The sequence below is a fragment of the Dermacentor andersoni genome, chromosome 5 (assembly GCF_023375885.2).
Source record: "Dermacentor andersoni chromosome 5, qqDerAnde1_hic_scaffold, whole genome shotgun sequence".
In the NCBI taxonomy this organism is placed as follows: Eukaryota; Metazoa; Arthropoda; class Arachnida; order Ixodida; family Ixodidae; genus Dermacentor; species Dermacentor andersoni.
The window spans coordinates 6884732-6906760 of NC_092818.1; the positions used below are offsets into that span (position 1 = coordinate 6884732).

The window sequence follows — 22029 nt, forward strand, 5'->3', positions numbered from 1 at the left end:
GTTTCTCACTGGTCAACCAAGCGAGACTGTACTAGTAATCATGCAAGCCGTTCGTTTTCTTGCATTTCGTGACTTGCTCGTCCGGCTCCTTTTGCCGACGAGAAGCAGCCTATATTTCTCGCTTTATCCCCAGCAGCAATACTCTACAAAACGAAATATTGTCCCTCCATTTAAACCCCATTCAACCAGGTTTAATGTCCTCGACATTGAGCCACAATATGTAAGGAATATCGTTTAAAGGCCGCAGGCCAGCTGACAATGGACATAAATCGGAGGGGCCGAGGGGCCAAAGAAACTAAACTGAAACATTGTTTGCCGTGAGTATTTTCTAAACAGCATGTGCCTTATATCTTAAATAAATAAATATAAAATAATCTAAACGGACATATGTTAGAACTTTGTTTTGTTTTGTCCATATTCAAACTCTTCTAGGTGGCGCCCCAACAGCTCATCGAAATGCACGCAGCGCGAATTCGAATCCACAGCGAGATTTGAGCGCGGGAAGCTGTTATGTGCCAGTATGCTGGGGTAGGCTTGACAACTCAAAATTTTCTATTTGTACTTACGAAGCAGCAGTATTTGACAGAAAAGAATAATACTTTGATGCTCTTCTCACGCCTACAAGCGAGGGCGGCGTGATTAACAACACAGCGTAATGCGCAACGGCGAACGCCAACGAACTGCGTGCCGCCACCAACCTGGACGAAGCATTTTGGTAAGCTCGTATTTTATTTCTTGTTTGCAAAGTTTGTCGCAGGCAAACAATTTCTTTATTTTTAGAAGGATCGCATTTGACTTCGCTATCGTGAGTCTCACGCCGTGAACAACGGCTTCTGCGATATCCAGAACGTATTGATGTGCTCAGTGCGCATGCATGATGTAAGACGATAGAATAAGCAGAACTGTGTAACCTCTATATCGTACAAGGGGGAGAAGGCGCGAAGATTATATGTCAGTTGAATAAAAAGGACACATCTCGTTTGTACGCGTCCTTTTGTTTTAGTTACTGTATATTTTGGTAATGTATCGTCATATAGGTTTACCAGTCATGGCCGGACTTGGTGCTCTCGTTCTCGCGTGCAAATGTGCCAGTTGGCTGAGGTGGCACTGTGAACAGCGCCAGACAGGGCGCGATTCCCCCGGTTCTTGAGCCCCTGGCCAAAAACTTATTTCTGGTATAGGAAAAATTTTTACAGCTGTGCACTGTACCCACCGTGGTTGCTTAGGGGTTATGGTGTTGGGCTGCTAAGCACGAGGTCGTAGGATCGATTCCCGGCCACGGCGGCCGCATTTTGATGGGGGCAGAATGCAGAAACACCCGTGTACTTTGATTTAGGTGCACGTTAAAGAACCTCAGGTGGTCAAAATTATTTCGGAGTCCCCCCACTATGGCGTGCCTCATAATCAGATTGTAGTTTTGGCAAGTAAAACTCCATGATCTATTTTTTTTACCTCCGCACTATGTGTTTTGAAATGTTCTCCCTTGTTTAAGCGTGTTGGTACAAGCATTTACCGTAGTTTTAGCTTTAAGATTTGACCATATTCTCTCGGTGCGTAATGCCTTTATATACAACAACCGCGGATAGAAGTTGCGACTGTTTGAGATCGTAGCGCCTTTCCTCTAAGTTGTAGTGATTAGATGTCATTGGAAATGTGTAAGGTTGGAAATGCTTGTTTTCATCCTTCACATTCTAGAATACAAATTTATACTAGGGTAATTAAAACTTGCAAAATGCAGTGTGAAACTTCAAACTAAACTTTATTTATTCAAAGAAAATAAACAATATTTTCAATGTCCCTTTATAATAGCATCATTGTGCACTGTGGAGGTGAACTGGTTCGAAGGCACAAACTGACCGAATGGATTCTTATCTTGCTTTAGCATAACTCAGTTTGAGTATGGAAGAAAAAGTACAGGTGACAGGATGAGCACTAACTTCTAACTGGTCTTATTCCACGACCCTACTGCACATTATATGCGCCGCTCATAGCACGCATGAGAAAAACAACTGAAACAACAACCTTACAAGAAGCAGGCGGCTGCAGTTCACTGAAAACGTGCCGACCAACTTAGAAAGTAAAGTTCCTTGCCTGATAAAGATAAGGAGGGTGTACTCACGCACACCCTAACGTATTTGGCAATGGCATTAGCCTGATCAGTAATCTCGCGCATCAGTTGAATGTTACTGCATCCTATGATGACACATTCTTTAAAAAAACTAGTTTGCATCCACAAGTCTTGCAATGCATCGCAAGGGGCCTACTTCGTTAACTTTTATGAAGGTTGTAACTATGCTCGCCCAAGCAATCGTTGATACTGCATCAGAACGGCAAGTTGGGCCAGTTGGTTGGGATTCATACTAAGGTTTGTTACAGCGCAACCTAAGACAAGGACAACAGAAGGTACAAAACAGCGCCGTGTCATCATTTTGTACCTTCTGTTGTCCTTGTCTTAGGTTGCGCTGTAACTAACCTTATTATGAATCATTGATACCCCTTCCCGTCTGTCTAATGTAGACGCCCTTGCACAACAAGGGAAACTTTTATACCATAGCTCAAGTGCAATTAACATGCCCGTTCATGTCTTTTTTCCAACCAGTGTGTCAAAACAGATATAAAATACTCGCAAATATGCAATGACCACTACGTCACTTCACATTTATTCTGCAATATTCTGCTATCTCAACTGCAGGTTGCCAAGAATAAAAAATTACCAGAGTGCACTACTCGAATGGTGTTCACTGTATCTGATGAGTGTCTTGATTTACCTAATTGATGAGATGTCAGTGAAAAGCTTTGTATGATGGTTACAAATGGCCGGTAACAGCATTTAAGACAGCCTAGGATTTGTGAAGGCACAAGAATGAAAGCCCGTGAAATAAATAAAAGGTGAAAATAAACTGCCCTTACCATGACAATGCTTCTGCGCACTATTGCATCAATCTTTACAAAAACTTTGTCAAATAGGGGCACTGGGAAAGAGCAGCTGCAGTTTTTTCTCGACATGTCAGCAGTTTTTGGCGTGCAAGTACAGTCCCTACCAAATGCGAAGTAGCACGATCTTGGTAACAGTTCGCTTTGCGAACCTTTACAAGACTGTGCCCCAGGTTTGCACATTCATAATATATGCAGTGCACTGATGACACTGTTTCTGTCTGAGACCACTTATTACTGATGCGGAGCGCATTGTCACGTGAATTTCTAAAGAAAAATTCGCTTGTTTTGTTTGTTTTTTTTTGTCGGAAAAAAAAAAGACCAGACATGAACTAGGTCGTTGTAACGCTGTTATCGGTCATTTCTCGGCGTATTCCACAACCTTTGCATTGGCACCATATTCGATAAGTAAGGAAATAAACATTCATTACAAGTACATATTAATTGCTTGTTCACAATGGAAAAAAAAAACTTGAGTAGCACAAACATAAACCTATCAACATAGAGTGGGTGATGTTCACGGAAAGCACTCATTAATTTTTTTCTTGGCCACAGTTAGTTGTCATATCCAGTATGTAATTTAATGGTGGTTTCCGAGAAACCTGTACAGGTCTCCTTCGTAGCTTCATGCTAAAGTAGGGTGGGTGAAAATTTTTCCTGTCATGAATTTTACTTGCCTTGCAGGCTTCCACAGAACTGATCTGCCATAATCAAATAGTGCTCTGTAAAGTAAAATAAGGAACACCTTTTCTTCATATACCTGTATTTCACTCATTGACCTCTACCAAGCTACTCATGTAAATATGTATTTACTGCTCGAAAACGGGCAATTCATGCTCCAGTGTGTCAAATTTGCCACCTCCCAGAGCTGCTCCAAAACTTCTTTGACTGCTTCCATCCCTGTATGAGTGGCCCATATAATGTTTAATGAAATTATCACTGGCATCCCAGAAACTTCAACATTTAACATCCGCCTGCCAAAGTGTCTGCATCTCAACATTTTGGTTAGAACTGATCACTTTATTTGCTGCAGGACTGAAGCTGTCTTGATATCTACAATACATTGGACACTACATGCAGGATTATGAATGGATACCTGAACACTGCTTGAAGGAGCAAGCTCTACAGCATCACTTATGCTCCTTTCCATGGGTTGGCAAGAGGAACCGTGGCACGCAACTCTACAGGCACCTGTGCTCTTCACTACTTTCGGAGGAGAGATGCATTGGTATGCTGTACATATATTTGACTGTGGGTTCCAGCTGCATCTCTTGCATTGTCATTCGATGTGCAGGTAGAGGAGTTACCTATTGGGCGCACATGTTGGTTAACGATACAAAAAGGAAGGTGCTTCTTTGAACACCGATGACCCTGTCCTCCACTTATTTATTTTAATTTTCTTGTAACCTTATTTTTGCTGATTATATAAAGGTCGCAGGCAATTAAGCCAAGAAAAGCGTTGGTGTAATTAGCTGTGGTTGAAATTGAAATGTAGAAAATATTGAAAGAAAGTCATGAAAGCAGACGAAAGGACCTTGTCTGTGGTGGTGACTGAACCCACAACCTTTGCAGTACACACGCGATGCACTACCAATTGTGCTAACTTGGGTATTTGTGGTATTTATGCCCTGGGAGTGTTAGCCAGCGCCATTTAGAGCCATGGTGGGCAGATGTGGAACATCTTTTTTTGCACGATGGTGTCGCGTAACACCTGAACTGAAGAGAGCAGGCATGTGGCTAATAAACCCATGCATGCTACCTAAAGGCATCAAAGCTGTGAGGTTTCAAACCCTCGCATGAATGAATGAGAAGGAAAACGGGCTTCATTTTTTTAAAATCACGACCATATAAAGCCAGCAGGCAATGAAGCCAAGAAAAGCATAGGGGTAACTAGCTGTGGTTGAAACTGAAATGTTGAATTGGCTCTGCGGCCATCTATCAAATTTCACCGCAATGCATTATCATAACTCAATGGGCAGCACGTTTAAAAATTATAATTCAGAAGACTGCCAGAATTTCAACAAATGAGCAGTTAGCAAGAATGATAGTGTATGCCCTTCTAATATTCTTCGTATTTATGGCACTTATTCGTAACTTTTCCGCTGTGTTATATCAGTGTTTTAATTCGGACCAAAACTGTGCTATAATGTAGCAATGAGGTTATGGTCTAGTGGCGTAAATGTGCATGTTAATAAGAGGGCAAATCACCTTAACGTTAACTGAGAGTTGTTTAAACTTGGGCAGCCTTCCGAAATATACTTTTTTTGAAGTTGCTGTCCATTGAGTTACACTGGTGCACCGTGCCATGCGAGCTACCGCAACTAGATGGCGCTGTGTACACGGTCATGTAAGATGCGGAACGCCTCTGGGAGAGCGGACCAGACCGTGTAAGCCGAGCCGGCATGTAGCCGTGCTTGTTTTGCATACACAACCTAGTAAGCAGTTCCAGTTAACACTTACGTTTTGTCAATCACGTATGCTCGTCACCCGACCATGACATGGAGGCAACGGTGGGATACTCGACAACGCTGTGAGAAATGCACCACGCAAGTAGAAGTCTACATCACAGCGCACTGCGGTGAATACGAAACTTTGCTACCCATGGCTTCACCTACAGTGTCCACAGCCCAGCACGCAGCTCCACTAAACTCGTTCGTCGTCAAACTGCCGGAAAAACTTGATTTTCGGCAGCCCGAGGAGTAGAAACGGTGGCTCACGAGAAGGGAGGGCTATAGAGCTATCTCCAGACTAAAGACGACGACGAGACGCAGGTGAACACACTCATTTATGCCATGGGTCGTGAAGCCAAAGACGTCCTAGCCTTGCTCAGGCTCTGTGATGCTGAGAAACTCGACTACAACACAGTAATGCAACTGTTCATAAAAAATTTCCTGACATGGATGAACGTGATATACGAGTGTGCAAAGTTCAACAGCCAGAAGCAAGACGTGCATGAGACAGCCGATATGTTCATCACCGAACTCTTCAGGCTCGCTGAAGCCTCTGAGTACAGCGCCCTGAAAGAGGAACTGATCTGTGGTAGACTCGTGGTCGGTCTCACAGACACGTAGGTAAGTGAGAAGCTGCAACTTAATGCTGAGCTTACTCTGGAAGCCGCTGTCAACGCTGCTCGCAACATGGCGGCAACAATCAAACAGCAGCAAAAGGACCTACGGCCACAGCTACAATCACTTGAAGCTGTAGACACCATGCACAGCTTCTCGAAGAGCAAAGGAAAGTCAAATAATTCTCGTAAAAACCAGCGTGACCAAACTGCGCTGACATGCAAGTGGTATGGCTCAACAAGACACCTATGATTCACCATCACACACTATGTGCACGGCGAATGGCAAAACATGCAGTGCCTGCAGTAAAAAGGAACACAGCTGCCATATGCTTTTCCGCTTCCAAAAAGCAGAACAAAATGCACATACCAAGCTGTTTTGGAAGAGGTTTACTTGGACAATTAACTGACCAACAGGATCCTGGGCCATGAAAAATCAATGTGATGGTCAATGGCTTCAAGGTAGACACTGGTGCAGATGTGACTGCCATGCCAACAAGCCTCTACGACGAACAAGTCACGGGAAACCTGAAGCAAGCAAAAGAACAGCTGCTCGGACCCGGCAGGACCAAAAAAAGCAACGGTTAGACTGCTACCGTGTGCTGAAATGGCTGGTTGTGTCAAGAACAAATTTATGTAATAGACAAGCTGCATGACGCACTTTTTGACGTCCCCCCGCAATCAAATCCTTCAATGTCCAACCAAGTCTCCTAGAAGTAGCGGAGTCAAAAGGCAAGGTCAGCGACCCAGCCAACATTTTATGCCACTACCTCTACCTGGCTACAGACCTGGGCCTACCTTCTCAGGACCGATTACAATATATCGCTACTCCCTGATGCCAAGTGGTGTGCTATTATGTACTCGGGGCGAGTACCTCTGCCCATGTTGCCGAGTGTCCAAATGTGAGTTGGAGAGAACGGAGAGCCTGGGTGTCATCATAAAGGTCGAAGAAACCACAGAGTGGCATGCACCTATGGTAGTGGCTAAAAATAAAGGAGGCGAGCTTCAAATCTGCAGTGACTTTGGAGGGTTAAAATAGAACATTCTGTGAGAATGAGTCTTAGTGCCCACCATCAATGATTGCCTGGCCAAACTCACCGGAGCTGCCTGGTTTAGCAAACTTGATGCTATAGCCGGATATTGGTTACTGGTTACCCGAGTCCCAGAGGTACAACACTTTCCTGACGCCACTTGGCCATTTTAAGTTCCTCTGATTGTCCTTCAAAATTTCCACAGCAACTGAATTTTTCCACTGGGAAATGCTAAGACTGCTAGAAGGCCTGGACGGCCAAGCATGTCTGCAAGACGACATAATAGTGTGTGGCCGCACGAAGACGGAACATGATGCACGACTGCACAAAGTACTTGAGCACCTGCAAGAAGCTGGCATCACCCTAAACGCAGGAAAGTGTGTACTACACCAGCAGTAAAAAATCGGGCCCCTTGGTTAACCCCCTTCTCGTTCATTACATAACGAGGGTCTCGAATCTGGCAACATTGGTGCCTTCAGGTACTACGTGTGGGTTTATTGACCAGTTGCCTTCACCCAAAAAGATCACATACTCGTGATGCCTGCGACAGAAAGGATGCTCTACATATCGCCAAGGTTTGTGAGTGGTGGCACTGGCTAACAATCCCAGGGTTAGTTCTAGTAGTAACATAAATACCCCAGAAAATAGATGGGAAGACGGTGCTGTGTTAGCTCGATCGGTAGAGCATCACACACATAATGCGTAGATGTGGAATCGTTCCCCACCTGCGGGAAGTTGTTTCTTCATCCACTTTCAGTTCCGTTAATTTTCCCTGTGTTGTCCTTGGTGCCTTTGTTTGTTGGCGTCTTATGATTAATAAAAATCGGGCCCCTCGGTTAATCTGCTTTCTTCTCGTTCATTACATAACAAGGGTCTCGATTCCGGCAACATTGATGCCTTCAGTTGGCATGTGGGGCTTTATTGACCAGTTGCCTTCACTCAAAAAGATCACGTACTTGTGATGCCTGCAGCAGAAAGGATGTTCCACATCCACCGCGTGTGTGCCATGTTTTCTAAGAAAGCAGGAACTATTCATATAATCTCTGGAAGTTCATAAAAGAGGGGGAGGGAGGAAAGATTGCAAAGAAGGGAACAGGGTCAAACAAATCGAGGTGTAGCAACCTGTGTAAACCGAAAGCAAAAAACATTCATACACATACTTGTGAGAAATAGAAAAAAAAAGAATAATTACACAGTCATTCTTTGATATTAAAAGAGCTTCTGATATCAGTTGTGAATTCATGTTTCTACTTCTGCCAAGAATATATTTCAAGTTGTGGATGACAAGTGCATGTGTTACAATGCTCACCTACATTGGTCTTACTTTGTTTTTATATTCTGCAAATGTTCTCTTGCCCTTTCATCAGTGCAGCGTCCAATTTGGCTTGTGTAGAGCTTACCAGAAGTAAGAGGTTATTTGGTAAACCATTCCAATGGCACAATTCATGAACGGTGTTGCATGCCTTTTGTTAAAAGCAGCTGTATTTTTACACTCAAGCGTGGGAAAAAAAGCTTAGATGGCTTCTTCGGAACCAGCAGCACGAATGGGGCCCCATATTTGTCATTAACCTTCTTCAGTGAGTGCAACTGCTGTGCTCATGAGGCAGTGCCTCTGGCTGCTTCAAACTGCGCACTGTTACCTTTGCTGCTTTCCACTCCTGAAGTTTTCGCAGTAGGGATTCTGAGATTCCGATGATGAGAGTGAGGGAGGCCAGCTGTTATGAACATGCCAACGTGAGCACAAAATCTATTGCGCCTTGTGTTAATACACATTTTTAGAGCCTATTCAAGGCACATTGGGCAATTGTGGGCTTAACATGGATTTAGGCTGGTTCATACAGTAGCTAACCTTTCTTTGCTCTTAGTTGGTAACTTCAGGAAACATGCGTTAGGGTGAGCATCAAATGTTTACCTAAGATATGCAGCATATTGTCAATGGGTTAATGAAGTTGAGTCTGACGAAGTCTTGTCCGGTTAGGAAGAGTCAAGGGAAAAAACAGAACTGAAACCGACCAAAGTGAAAAATTATTTAAAGACACGTGGGAGCCTTGCTTACAATGCTTTCACCATGCGTGTCTCATGTGTAAAGGTTAGTCCATTTCCGTGCCCATTAAAGACATTTCAAATGTTATCTACCGTATTCTCATGTGTCATATTAGAGTTAGGTTGTAAAAGAATCAAGATATCGATGTATGTAAAAACACTTAGAACCACGGCGTTGTCAAATATCTAGTGATGTAATGTCACAAAGCACAGGAGCATTGCGATTATCACATCTCAAAACCCCTACTGCAAAAGCTTAAATTCCAAATGCAATGAAATTTCACTTTGGCTATATTGGTAATAAATTAGTAGTAAATACTACTGTAGTCATCTTGGCAAAGCTGCGGGGCTGGTATCTAATTTTCTTTTTGATACTCTTTTAATACTGTATTAGCAGACGACACATGAACCTGGTGGTTAGTGGCTATGACGAGAGTCCACATCGCCTTCAGGTTTTTATCACTGCAGGCAGCTGCAGGTGGTCCCTTATCTCGTAGGCCACACTAAGGTGCCCTGCAATCTGAGTCATGCCTCACTGCCAGTTACTGGTAATCGTGGCATTCATTTCAGTCTCGGTATCAAGATTGCTAGAATGCTGTTTTGTATTTACACTGTTTGAATCATTTTTTTATGCAGCCCTAACTTTTGTTGTGGTTGGGCTTTAAGGGCTGTAAAACAGCAAAAGCCAGCAGTGCGCACACTTTAAAGCAGCTGAAGCAGCTGGAAGTACTGCCTCATGAGCACCAAGTGATGCACTCACTGCAGAAGGTTGCTGACAAGCATGGGCTCTGAGTTGGGCTGTTTGGTGTTGCGCTGCCAAGCCTGATGGTGGATAATCAAATTGTAGCTGTGGCAGCTGCATTTTGATAGGTGTGAAATGCAAAAATGCATGTGTGTTTTGCACTATGCACAGTAGAGTAACCAAGGGGGTCAAAATTATTCCAGAATCCCTCGTACTTCATGCCTCATAATCATATTGTGGTTTTGGCAAATAAAACTACAGAATTTGGTTCAATATATTAGTTGGTGCCCTTTGATGTTCCAGTTCTCTGATTTTCTTGCTTATAAAAGCTCTGTTCTTGGTATAAATGATGAATTTGTTATTACAAAAGGCTAACCTTTAATCTAACTTAACTCATTAATTTCCTTTAGTGTCCCTTTTCCATGCATTAAAAGCATGGAACACTAATACATTTGCATTAATTTTTATTTGACTCGTGCTCAACAGCTAGATGCCATAGAAGAGAACTACTACCGTGGGCTTCAAGTTGATAGGTTGCCGTATAAAAGCTTGTCTTTTCTTTTAGAGATAAAAACTCCTGAGCCAAGTTTTCTGTCTTTATATAGACTATTGAGATAGGCAAACACCACTTGCATGATAGATCAGTGATTAGTTATGTGTTCAGTTTTTGCCCCCACCCCAAAAAAAGAAAGTGAACTTGTGGGATCGTTCTCCACCTGTGGCAAGTTGTTTTTTCATCCACTTTCATTTCGATTAATTTATCATTTCGTTATTTCATTTATTAAGCTCAAGTAATTTCCCCTATGTTGTCCTTGGTGTTTGTTGGCTTCTTATGATATTACTAGTAAAAATTGGGCCCTCGGTTAACCCTCTTTCTTCTCATTTATTACATAACGAGTGTCTCGAATCAGGCAACATTGATGCCTTCAGGTAGCATGTGTGGGTTTATTGACCGGTTGCCTTCACTAAAAAAAGATCACGTTCTCGTGACGCCTGCGGCAGAAAGGATGTTCCATGTCCGCCGCCAAGGTCTGTGAGTGGTAACGCTGGCTAACACTCCCAGGGTTCTACAAGGAAACAAATACCCAAGAAAGTGGATCGGTAAACGGCGCCGCGGTGCTCAATTGGTAGAGCATCGCATGCGAAATGCGAAGGTTGTGGGATCGTTCCCCACCTGTGGCAGGTTGTTTTTTCATCCACTTTCATTTCCATTAATTTATCGTTTCATTATTTCATTTATTAAGCTCAAGTAATTTCCCCTATGTTGTCCTTGGTGTCAGTGTTTGTTGGCTTCTTATGATATGAATCATAAAAATAGGGGCCCTCGGTTAACCACCTTTCTTCCTGCAATAACATTTTTCATGGAGGATAACAAAAGCACGCTTGAATTTCTTTAAAAAAATATGCTTCATGTAGACAGTTTCTGCGTCCTTGTCTGTTTGCAACCTAAAAACATGAAAAATAGCTAGTAAAAGGCAGCAGAAAATTTTGAACGAACTGCTGATATTGCAGTAATAAAAACTCTTCACAAAGAATAGCTAATAAAAATATTTTAGAAATTTCAGTGGTTTTCTGAAAATAAAATTGGCATGGAAAAGGTTAATCTTGTATGGGGCACTAAGAACAGTAGTAAAACAAATTAGTCACCTAACGCAATCTGTGTAATGAATTGAGGATAAGTGCTCTATAAACAATTACATGTTTTCGATGAGAGATGGTGATTATTTTCCGACACATGTCGATCTTTATTTGCTAATGTGGAAAACCACAATCGCTTCCCTCTCAGCTCTCTCGGGGCTCTGCAACTAACCTCATGTGCTGGAAGATAGGGAAACACCCACGGCTCATATGTTCAGCCATGTGGCTACTGTAGTTATTTGTGCAAGTTCTGGGTTCACCCACTCCCTCATTGAAACATTGATAATGATTACGATTACTAATACTCGTTTCCATCCAGGAGCCAAATCAGCTTGTAGTTGATGCTAGTCCTGTTGACAGGTCTTTATCCTTGTTTCTTCCTGCTATCATACTTCTAAGAATAAATAATCTTGCATACTATTGCTGAAAGCTGGGAGAGTTGGTTACTGGCATTAGGAAACATAGTTACTACACTATAAGATGAAACACATGAAATGCACAGGATGAGCACTACACATGAACTTGTTTTAGTACATGAGTGCGATTATATGAATGCATGAAATGCTCAAATTTGCAGCAAAATTTGACTATACGTGACATATAACATACATCACTCATTCTATTTTGCATGTACCGTACATCTTTTTCAAGTAATCAATTCTTATATTCGAGATTTCAATAGAAGGTGTGCTATTGCATTTATCGGTTTGTCTGGGAAGGCCCTTATATATCAGTGTGGAATTTTAGGCTTACATTTTCTGAGTATGTTGTGCTGTTGTATTTTGCCATGTATTGACATCTTTTACAATGTCCTGCAAGTGTTTCAGGCCTTGCTGACACGCTAACCTGCGCAGAATGCTCAGCCTGTCTTTGAGGCACCTTTGAGTGCCTTTAATGCCTTCAGCAGCAAGTGTTATACCCGTCACACGAGCATGCCAAAGGTCCTTTGAAGTTAAGGAGCATTGAGCTTTCAAAGACATTAGTTCAACGGATATATGTCGGTGCTACATGGTCTCCAGGTAGTCTCCGTTGAAGCTTTTAACAGAGACCGCAATGTATCCTTAGCGCTACCATCACCTTGAAAGTAATAAAAAAATATAGCCCAATGCGTCTTATAATAAATTTGTCACATTTTTTTCAGCAACATTTATTTTTCCTAATACATAGAAACATCAAAACAAAATGCACACGTAGTAAAGGCATTACTTTATCACAAACAGATGTATTTATTGTAATGATGGCCACCATGTGTACCGCTTCGTACACCGCACATTGGCGTCGATTATTCATTTTTGCCTTTGCTTCAGCAGCTTTGTTTCGTTCTTTGTGGCTAGGTAGCGGTAGGTACACGTAAACGCTGTAAAAACTAAAAAACAAAAGTTACAAGGAAAGATGTGCAGAAAGAAGCCAAGGAGACTGGGATGCCTAGCAGCCACTAACCAAAGAACCAAATCGCACATGGCAACCGTGTTGTGTCGAGGTTGTTGCTGACGACAGGCCGTGCCGGTGTTGCTGTACCGGCGCTTTCATGATGGAGATTGCGGGTGTCCCGAAAGTGTTTAGTACTTTAGTAACAGTATTCAGTACTTATAAGCTCGTTCTGAAGAGGTAAAAATTGAACTTCCATATCTTTAGATTATTTTTTCTACTGTCAGACGCCCTCTAGGCTTGGGAGTATTCCCTTGAGGTTTCAAAGGACGAACGCGCACTCCTTTGACTCAAAGCCCCCTTCCAGTAGGGCTCCTTTGCTGTGCCTGTGTGACAGTGCACATTCTCCCTTGAAGTAAAGAATCTTTGGTTCAAAGGACTTTGAAAGTGCCCGTGTGACTGGGGTATTATGTAGGATAGACCAGGATTTGTGGTAATGGCAGGCTGCAGGAGCATTGTGCACAGATGTAGGTGGTAACAGCATCTGGATATCTCACAAAACATTGCAAAACATGCCAAACTGTGACTGTACACATGCAGTTTGCAAATATAAGGCAGGGAAGTGCAGATTTGTATACTAGGTCTTTTCCATCCAAGAAACCAATAACTGCATTAACAAACCTTCTACAGGGGTCTTGAATAAAGAAGTTGGTTACTTGAACAATATGATGTATGACATGGGTGCATCATGAATCACATAGTTTATATGTCGTGTATTGTGAAATTTCCTGCGAATGTGTCGTTTTTATGTATGTAATCATTGTTTAGTGAGGTTGCTTGATGTCCAGCACCCATTCTCTGCATATCATGTTGGTATTTTGTTTTGTCTTAGAACTGTAATTATGTTTCATAAAACCTTACATTGCTAAAATTAGACTTCGGGGCAGTTTGGTCTTTTCATCCACATTCTTGTTTTTGTCATTTCCCTTACCATGCAAGCATTTTTCTGGAGCACTTGCAGTATTTCGTCATGCTCTTGCGTTTACAAACCAGATGTCTGTCTGTGAACAGCTCAAACCACTTCTAGCATGCAAATCTGATGCATCCTCAATAGAACTCCATAGTGAATGTATTGCTAAAAATATTTTTCAGGGGATGAAGCACTTCTATAACTACAAAGTTTTGCAGCAATAAAGAAGCAAAATGCTTGCATCTGTGTAATCTATATATAATATTTTCTTTGTATCATCTTTTATCTGACTGTCTGTCAGCATGGTAACATTGCATATTATCTTCTTAACATTCATGAGTTCCAAATAGCTACTATAATCTTTTTGTCCTCACATTTTCTGCAATATCCTTCACCGGAAGGACAACTAGCAGTTCACTTGATTTACCACTTACAGGCAACAAATTAATCATAATAGTAGTGTCATGCCTATTGCTTAAAAGCTCCTAAACGATTTTGCACATCTGAAAGTTCCTTGAATTCATGCAAGCAGGTGCTGCTTATATGATGGCTGAATGCTCATGTGATTGGTTTTTAGGCCAATGTGAAAGAAAAACGCCAGTACCTATGTGTTGCTTTATGATGTTGACCTGTATTTATTATTACGTTGGTGAACTGTGTGTGCACTCTGAAGATATGCACATTACTGCTGGTGTTTCGTATAATCTGTGTATAATACAACAACATATATTATCAAGAACACATTCATTTTATTAGTTTTTGTAATATGTTGTCATGATTTCCTTTCATTGTCAGTGCTGCAAGGCGTCCTAATACCTAATTAAAGAGCTTCTGCAGACATAAAGAGTTGATTCAGAATTTCAGAAGCTTTTAATCACTGCAGCTATAGGTTTTTTTAATATAAGCTTTCTTCACTACAAAATGGGGGTTCCTAAATTGGTTATTTGCGCCTATAAACCACCCGAGCTGGATGAAAATACTTTTCAGAAATTGCTCGAAGGTCTATTATACTTAAGTCAGAATAAGAAGATACTCTTTGCAGATAAAAAACATTAATGGTCTATCTCACATAATGAAACATTCTGGAAGGCCTTGTGGTCATTCGTAGAAGCACTTGTTTGTAGCTTTGTCAGTGCCGTGATGTTTCAACCTTAGCCTACAAGATAACGATACTCACACCATGTGAAATTTTCGCGAAGTAGTCTGTTTGTGCATTCTGCGACTTAAAAGGAAGAGGTCTGGACACTGACCAAAATGGTTTAAAGTACTTATTTGAATTTTTGAAGCTATGTGAATTTATTTGAATTTGAAAATGTAAAAAACTATTTTAAACATTTTGGTCGGTGTCTGGACCTCTTGCTTTTAGTATGCATCATCCCGACCAGACGGGCTTTCGTCATACTCTCCACTTCATCCAGTCTGCAACTGTACAATGGGCTGTAATTTTTCCTAAAATCTGAGGTGGCCAAGATGCACTTGGAGTGGTAGCATTGAATGGCCCAGCACTGTTGAATAATTGGTGATGCTATGTTTAAATATTCATGCGGTGTCTGTTTGCAATACAATAGTACATAATCTATTTTGTTTGGTTTTCCAGAATGCTCCCTATCATGCACTGCCATCTCAACAGTACCATGGCCTTTTGTGTGGATTCCTTCCCTTTTGAAGGCCACCACTGTTTGCACAGCATCACAGCCTGCCTGCCTTGATCTTGCGGAAGAAGAAAATACAAAATGCCTATTTTTTGAAATGCATGCATGGCTTCATGCAACACCACCTGTCGTCGGGGTGTTAAGGCTTTTTGCAGAGAAAATGTAATGACGCCTTATGTGTGCCCTGGTGGCAAAGTGTTTGCCTCTTTGCCTGTGTAAAAATTTCACACTTATGGATACTGTTAAAGGTTCCTGTGTCATATTTTCTTTCACATCCTAAGAAATTTTTGTTTCATTATAAAACTAAAAATTATAGTTGAATTGCTGCTTTGTGTGATATGCAATATTCAGCTGAAGGTGATCAGCAGAGGTCGAACAAGTGTTATGTCAGGTGGAGAAATTTTTTTGAGAAGTGGACTTCTTCGTTAGGGTAACAACCGTTTTCCTTGGCAGTATTTATATAGTTCACTTTTCTCCACTCCATGGATATCCAGCAAAATGAATGAGTGCATAGAGAAGGTGAGGTAAGTTTAAATGCTCACCATGGGGGTTTAGTTGGGGTAGCAAGGTGTGTAGAAGTATGGGAGTTTGGCAGGTTGCTGGCACCAATTTCTATGAGTGATCTTGTTGTATGTGTCTATGTCAGTTATATAAGGCGAGGTGTCTTCTGACGCCAGAAATTTTGAAAAAAAAAACTCCTATTTGTGGAAATTCAGTATGTGCCCCTGGGGCTACTACGAGCACTTGGGGCCACTGGGTAGATGCAGCTCTCCAATGAACTTTTTTGACACAAACTTGTGTATGTACACTGGGTGTGTGCCATTGCATATGTGCCACTCTTTAATGAACCTCTTTGATGCTGACTTAGGTCATGGGGCATCACAACACAAACCTATGTAGCGACATCTGTGTAGCAAGTGTGAGCTGGAATTGTCTGCTTGGATTTTCTTTCCCTGATGACGACTAGTCCCCTTGTTGAATTAACTTCAGCCTGAGATATCACCTGTTTGTCTACTGTTATCACATTATGCCCATTTTGCTGTGAACTTGTCATGTTCTCTAGCTGGCAAGCTTGAATTTCAGGTGCTGCACGCTAAGGAAATTGATTCAGAGTGGGTGGTACCACTTCTGCTTTTTCTTTGCAGCTGTGTGTTACATGAGAGAATAAGTTGTACGTAGATGTCTATTAGAAATAGCATAGGTATTCAAAGGTACTTTCATTATGTTCTAGGTCATTGGTGCTGTCTGGCCTCCTTTGCATCATTTTTTGTAGCATGCTTTTTACATGCAAAAACAAATGTGGCCTGTTCTAATGCATGCAAGGACTGCCCAATAGCTCATGATGTTTTGAGCCGCTGAATTTCAGTCTTGGCTGCACTTGTGGATTTTCAACTGTACTGAAGCTTGCAATATGCTTGAATTTCCTGTCAAACTGGTTTGCTTGTTTGTATCCAATTTATTGAATTATTTCACTTTCATTATGCTAATAGTCATTGATTGTACTATCATGCTGGCACATTTGATTCTGGAACTGCAATAAATTTCCAGACATTTTATTGCTTTGTCATGGTTTTTGCACTCGTCAGACACAATCTACTAAACACACACACAAAAAGAACTCCCTTCAACCTCGTAAAATTCCCAAAAAGTGCATAATAAACTCCCAGACCTACCTGTAAAAGCCCTAATAAGGAGCTAAAATGCACTCCCAAAACATCTGTTTAAAACTCCCTTAGTAAAACAGCTCCCTAAAGCTGTAAAAATTCACTCCCAAGCATTCTCGTATATGTTCCCATAAAAAGCAAAAATCGAACTCTCAAAACTATCCATAAGTGCTCCCTTAAGCAGAGCTCCCAAAATATGGGAACGGTTGCTCCCAGGTTTACACCTAAGCACTCCTACAAGGAGGTAAAATAATTTCCCAAAGGTATCCTTCAAAACGCCCTTAAGAAGCCAAACGTTTCCGAAAATATGTACGTAAGAACTCCCATCGCTTCTCCTATAAATTCCCATAAGAAGCAAAATAAAATACCCATGTCAACTTGTAAAAGCTCCCAAAGCTCCTCATAAGAACTTCCATAGTTCTGGTGTTCAAAAGAGGAATGAAAAACTCCCAACGTTCCCCATATAGACTCCTGCAACCACTCGTGGGTTGGTGTTCAAAGGAGAATTAAAAACCTCCCATAATTCTCCATATAGACTCCTGCAACCACTGAGGGGTTGGTGTTCAAAGGAGAATTAAAAAACTCCCATAATTCCCCTTAACACCACCAAACACAAGGGTGTGAAAAAAAACTCCGTTCGAATGGAGGATATTGTCCTCCCTTAAGGGCTGAAGTTATGCAACGAGGCCAAAACTCCCTAAAAGGGTCAAACCTGTTTACAGTGTAGTACGCTTACACTAGGTTGCACATTGCGCATTACAACGAACCCCAAACAATTTCTTAAAGATCCTCGAGCTCAGTATATGATCCCGGACAGACATATGCGTCTTCTTTTTCCTCTTACTCCCATTCTTGCTGACGGGTCTTAACGAGTCCAGGTAGAACGTTGCAGTGTGGTGAGCAGGCTGCTGCCCTCGCGTGCAAAAAATCTGCCTTGTTGTCACATCATTGCAAAGCGAAATGCAATGAGAATGAGTATCGTACCTATTTTGCAGCACTTTACTTGCAGCCGCAGTTTTGCAAATGTCCAGTCCAAAACTACGCATCCAATTAGTGTAGCGAGGGCTTGAGCCGCGTGACGCAATTCAGCAATGCTTAAAGCTGTATGGTAAGGAAGCACTGCGACACCTCGCTGCGTGCAAGAGATCGTGCAGATTTACCAGAAAACTGACTGAAACAAGTAATTCAGTCACAACCGAAGTGATCCAATCAAGAGCTTCGACGCGTCTGCCTGGCAGCTGCACCGTTGGTGCATTTGGGCCTTAAGCCCCGAGTACGAAGTCTGCTGTTGCGAAGTACGCACTGAGTGCCTAAATATTGCAAAAAGTAAAGTCTGGAATAATGACCGCATTGAAATTCTCGAACTTAATATACTATGTTTCTTATTGAATACTAATAAATTATTCGATTGTATTTGGTAAACTTCTATATGAGTTTACTCGAACAAATATAGTGGTACCAAGAAATTTAATGCCAAAAGGATAGAAAGTTGGGCGAGTTGGTACGGTAACATGATCTTGAATTGTAGAGCGAAGTGACACAGACAGAGACCAGAAGCAGACAAAACGAGCGCTCGCCCTGTCTGCTCTTGTCTCCGTCTGTATCACTTCGTGCTGCAATTCAAGATCATGTGGTAGCACACTACAGTTGGTGTAGCTGCTATAACTTAATTGTATTACCTTATTTTGTACACTTTAATTTTAAACAACATATACAGGCATCTCTGGACATCCGGCAATGCTTCTAGATGGCCTCATCAAGGTCACTCGTTTATTTATTTACTCTTTATTTTATACCTTTTATACTATTACAAGCGGTGGGTCACCGGTGAGTTCTGGAACATAATTATAGAAGGAGACAAAACAGAGTCGCCCATGTGAGCAAAAGTGATGAGAAAGCACCGAATGAGAAATAAAACGTACCAAAGACACTACAAGATTGTTGATACATATTACAATATTCATAAAAAATATAGAAGATATAGCAGAGATAGAGAGTACAAGATTGTTGATTGAAATGATACTCTATCTTAGGACTTGACTTTCGTGTAGGCGCGGTGATCCAATTTCTAAGAGCAGATTATTCCGAGTCCACAGATGTGGGAGAAAACGCGAGATTAGAACTCAGCAATCTGTCGGACTTCCGGGGCGCTGCAGACACCGGAGCGGTATTTCGCACTTTACCATCCCAGGCTGTCCACGAAAAGCGTGCCTCTCGAGGGGAGCATCATGTGAAGGACGCGACCCGTTCGCGCTTCCTCGTCGGACACGGGCGTGCGCGGCTTCCACCGCTCGCCTGCCAGCACGAACGCAGCGGGGAAGCGTCGAACTGAATGCAGCCGCACTCGTCAAACGCAATCACAAAGCTCGCGGCTCTCGGGGTTGAGCACGCCGCGCAACAAAAGAAGGGACATGACTCACGCGGAGAGCAACAACAACCACCAAGATCGAAGCGCGGACTGCATCAAAAAGTGGAGCGCTCGGCCTGCTCCACAAAAAGCATCGCTCCGAACAACAACAACAGCGACGCCACGGCTGAGCGGGGTCTCGACGAGGGAGGAAGAGAAAAAAAAATAACGCAGCCGACCTTTCAGCAACATCGGAGCACGAAAAAACAACAGCTGGGCACGCCACTGCCAGAGGGGAATAAACAAAACAAATAACAGACGGTGCAAGTAAACAGGAGAGAGATCCGAAAGGAGGGAGCGGGCTCACGATTCATTAGAAGGCAACGGGAGACGTGAAGCGCCGACTGCTCCGCTTACAGTCACAGCGGGACCAAAGGGCTGGCTTTTGCATGGTTTAAGCACGTGTTGAAGCCCCGCTCCTGCTTGCCGAGATGCCGAGTCAAATGCGGTTTTGTAAGCTGCGGCTCTGTTGTGCGTGCAGCTGATTCGGCGTTTGTCGGGTGTACTCACTGTGTCCAGTCTAGAATTGCGCCTTAAACAACCTGTGCCATAATACGTGTGGCTAGAGCTCGCTATCCGCAACACTAGCAGCGCAATGTCGTCAGAGAAGCTTGCGCGATGAAGCGAACTAATGGCCCTTTTCTCGGCGATACCGCGCACGGGTTTGACCGCGCCCACTGCTTACATCAACGGCCTCCGCCGCGTTCACAATGGACGCGTATGACGCCGGTGCGGCTTATAGCAAACCTCCGTTTGGCGAGACTTCCGCGCCTGGGTGGACGACACGAGGCTTCGGAGAACACGCAAAGGCGCCTTCGGAGCTGATCAGACTGTGTCCAAACGGCGCGAGCAGCGTATATGGTGCGTGTTCTAATAGCGAGGCTAAATGAATATTCCAAGCTATCCATACTTTCCGCCCACGAATTGAATCAGGATCAGTGTGTTTTGATCTTCGTTCTTTATTAGGCAAATATACTGATGTTGTGGCTTGTCACGTTCCCCACTCGGTAAAGTTACTCGGTGCGGTCACTATTTCAGTATCTTCTTCCTAATCGGGTGGGCTCAGTTCCGATAGACTTGTTCTAGCTGCGCACAAGGCTTGCAACGCAGCTCGTTATTGCATTGCAATACCTTGTATAGAGTATGTAATATTGCTAGCAACTCGCTTACTCTTGCGGACCGTCACCATTCATCACCTTCGACCATTCGTGGCTATCGGTGTAGTCTGTCAGTTATTCTGCGCATGTGGTGCGTCTATATTCAAGTGCGCGCCCGTTCACCTACTCTCGACACGTTGGCGATAGCGTGGGCGCCCGTGTCTGAGCAAGTCGGGGTCGGCGTGCGTAGATACTGCGCGCGAAACTTGCTATGACAGGAAGCGGCGGTACTCGCTTTGTCAACGTTTAACGAGCGCTACTCGCTCTTGCCGGCGTTCCGGCGCTGAAGTACTTTCTTTGAAGGTTAGCGATACAACGCTGGCGGATGAGCCAATTTCTGTGTCCTGGAGGAAACCTGTACATCTCGAAGTGCCGGTAACACGTACGAACAGTTGCAGCAGCGGTCTGCGAACTTGGCTACACATTCCTAAATGTGCCACTCACTATCTTGCAGCCAGTCACGTCTCCAATCCACATGATTCAATCCAGTATGATCGGAGAACAGTGCGTGAGCGAAAACTAAGTTGCCAATCCGACAGCTGATCGCAAGGTGGAAGCGGTCTCGTATGCGCGCGCTGTCGCCGAGGCGACGTGCGGCGCGCCCCCGGAGTCTCGCTTCTTTCGAACGAAATGCTCCGCGAAAAGGGTTCGTGGGAAGACGCGGCATCATTTAGAAACCATCTAGCTTTGCCGCATTACACGTCTTATATTATGCTTATACGACAGCAAATAAGTGAGAAAGCAAACATAATACTAGTGCTAAAAGAAAACCAAGAACAAAGGCGACTGCGCTAAGAAATGCAGTTTTCTTGGTACGAAAATTCCTCCACCGTGCCCACTTCCACAGTGCTGATTTAGTATACCGAGTGTTCATACACTACAAATTGTCCACTAATTTGGTCTCTCGAAAAAAATTACGGGACTTTACGTGCCAAAACCACTTTCTGAAGATGAGGCACGCCTTAGTGGGGGACTCCGGAAATTTGGATCACCTGGGGTTCTTTAAGGTGCACCTAAATCTAAGTACACGGGTGTTTCTTCATTTCGCCCCCATCGAAATGCGGCCGCCGTGGCAGGGATTGGGTGCCGCAGCCTCGTGCTTAGCAGCCCAGCACCGCAGCAACTAAGCAACCACGGCGGGTAATTTGGTCTTGCTCTGCTATCTGTTAGCCTGCTGGTAAGCTCAGATGACACAGCAACCACCCCCGAAAAGCATTGGTCCCGGCTTCGATCCTAGGATCATGACAAATTCATCCTTTAACCGCCGAGCTTACTTCCTGAGAAACCAGCATGCCTATCCTTTAGAACTACTATCAGTGGATCCCGTTATCATGCATTTTGCAGAGGTTCGTAGGAAGA

The 22029-nt window shown here is 43.1% G+C and overlaps 1 protein-coding gene and 1 long non-coding RNA gene across 7 annotated transcripts in view; one reads left to right on the top strand and one right to left on the bottom strand.

The window, feature by feature from the left end:
- The window catches only part of nab (NGFI-A-binding protein homolog), a 941120-nt gene that overhangs the window by 144525 nt on the left and 774566 nt on the right, over positions 1 to 22029 (bottom strand). The window lies entirely within an intron of this gene.
- LOC140218442 (uncharacterized) lies at positions 404 to 16998 on the top strand. Of its 2 annotated transcripts, none has more exons than XR_011894694.1 (3): positions 404 to 715; positions 3968 to 4162; positions 15388 to 16998. It is a non-coding gene; the product is annotated as an uncharacterized lncRNA (long non-coding RNA). The 2 variants fall into 2 exon arrangements; XR_011894695.1 differs by having other exon boundaries at positions 4015 to 4162.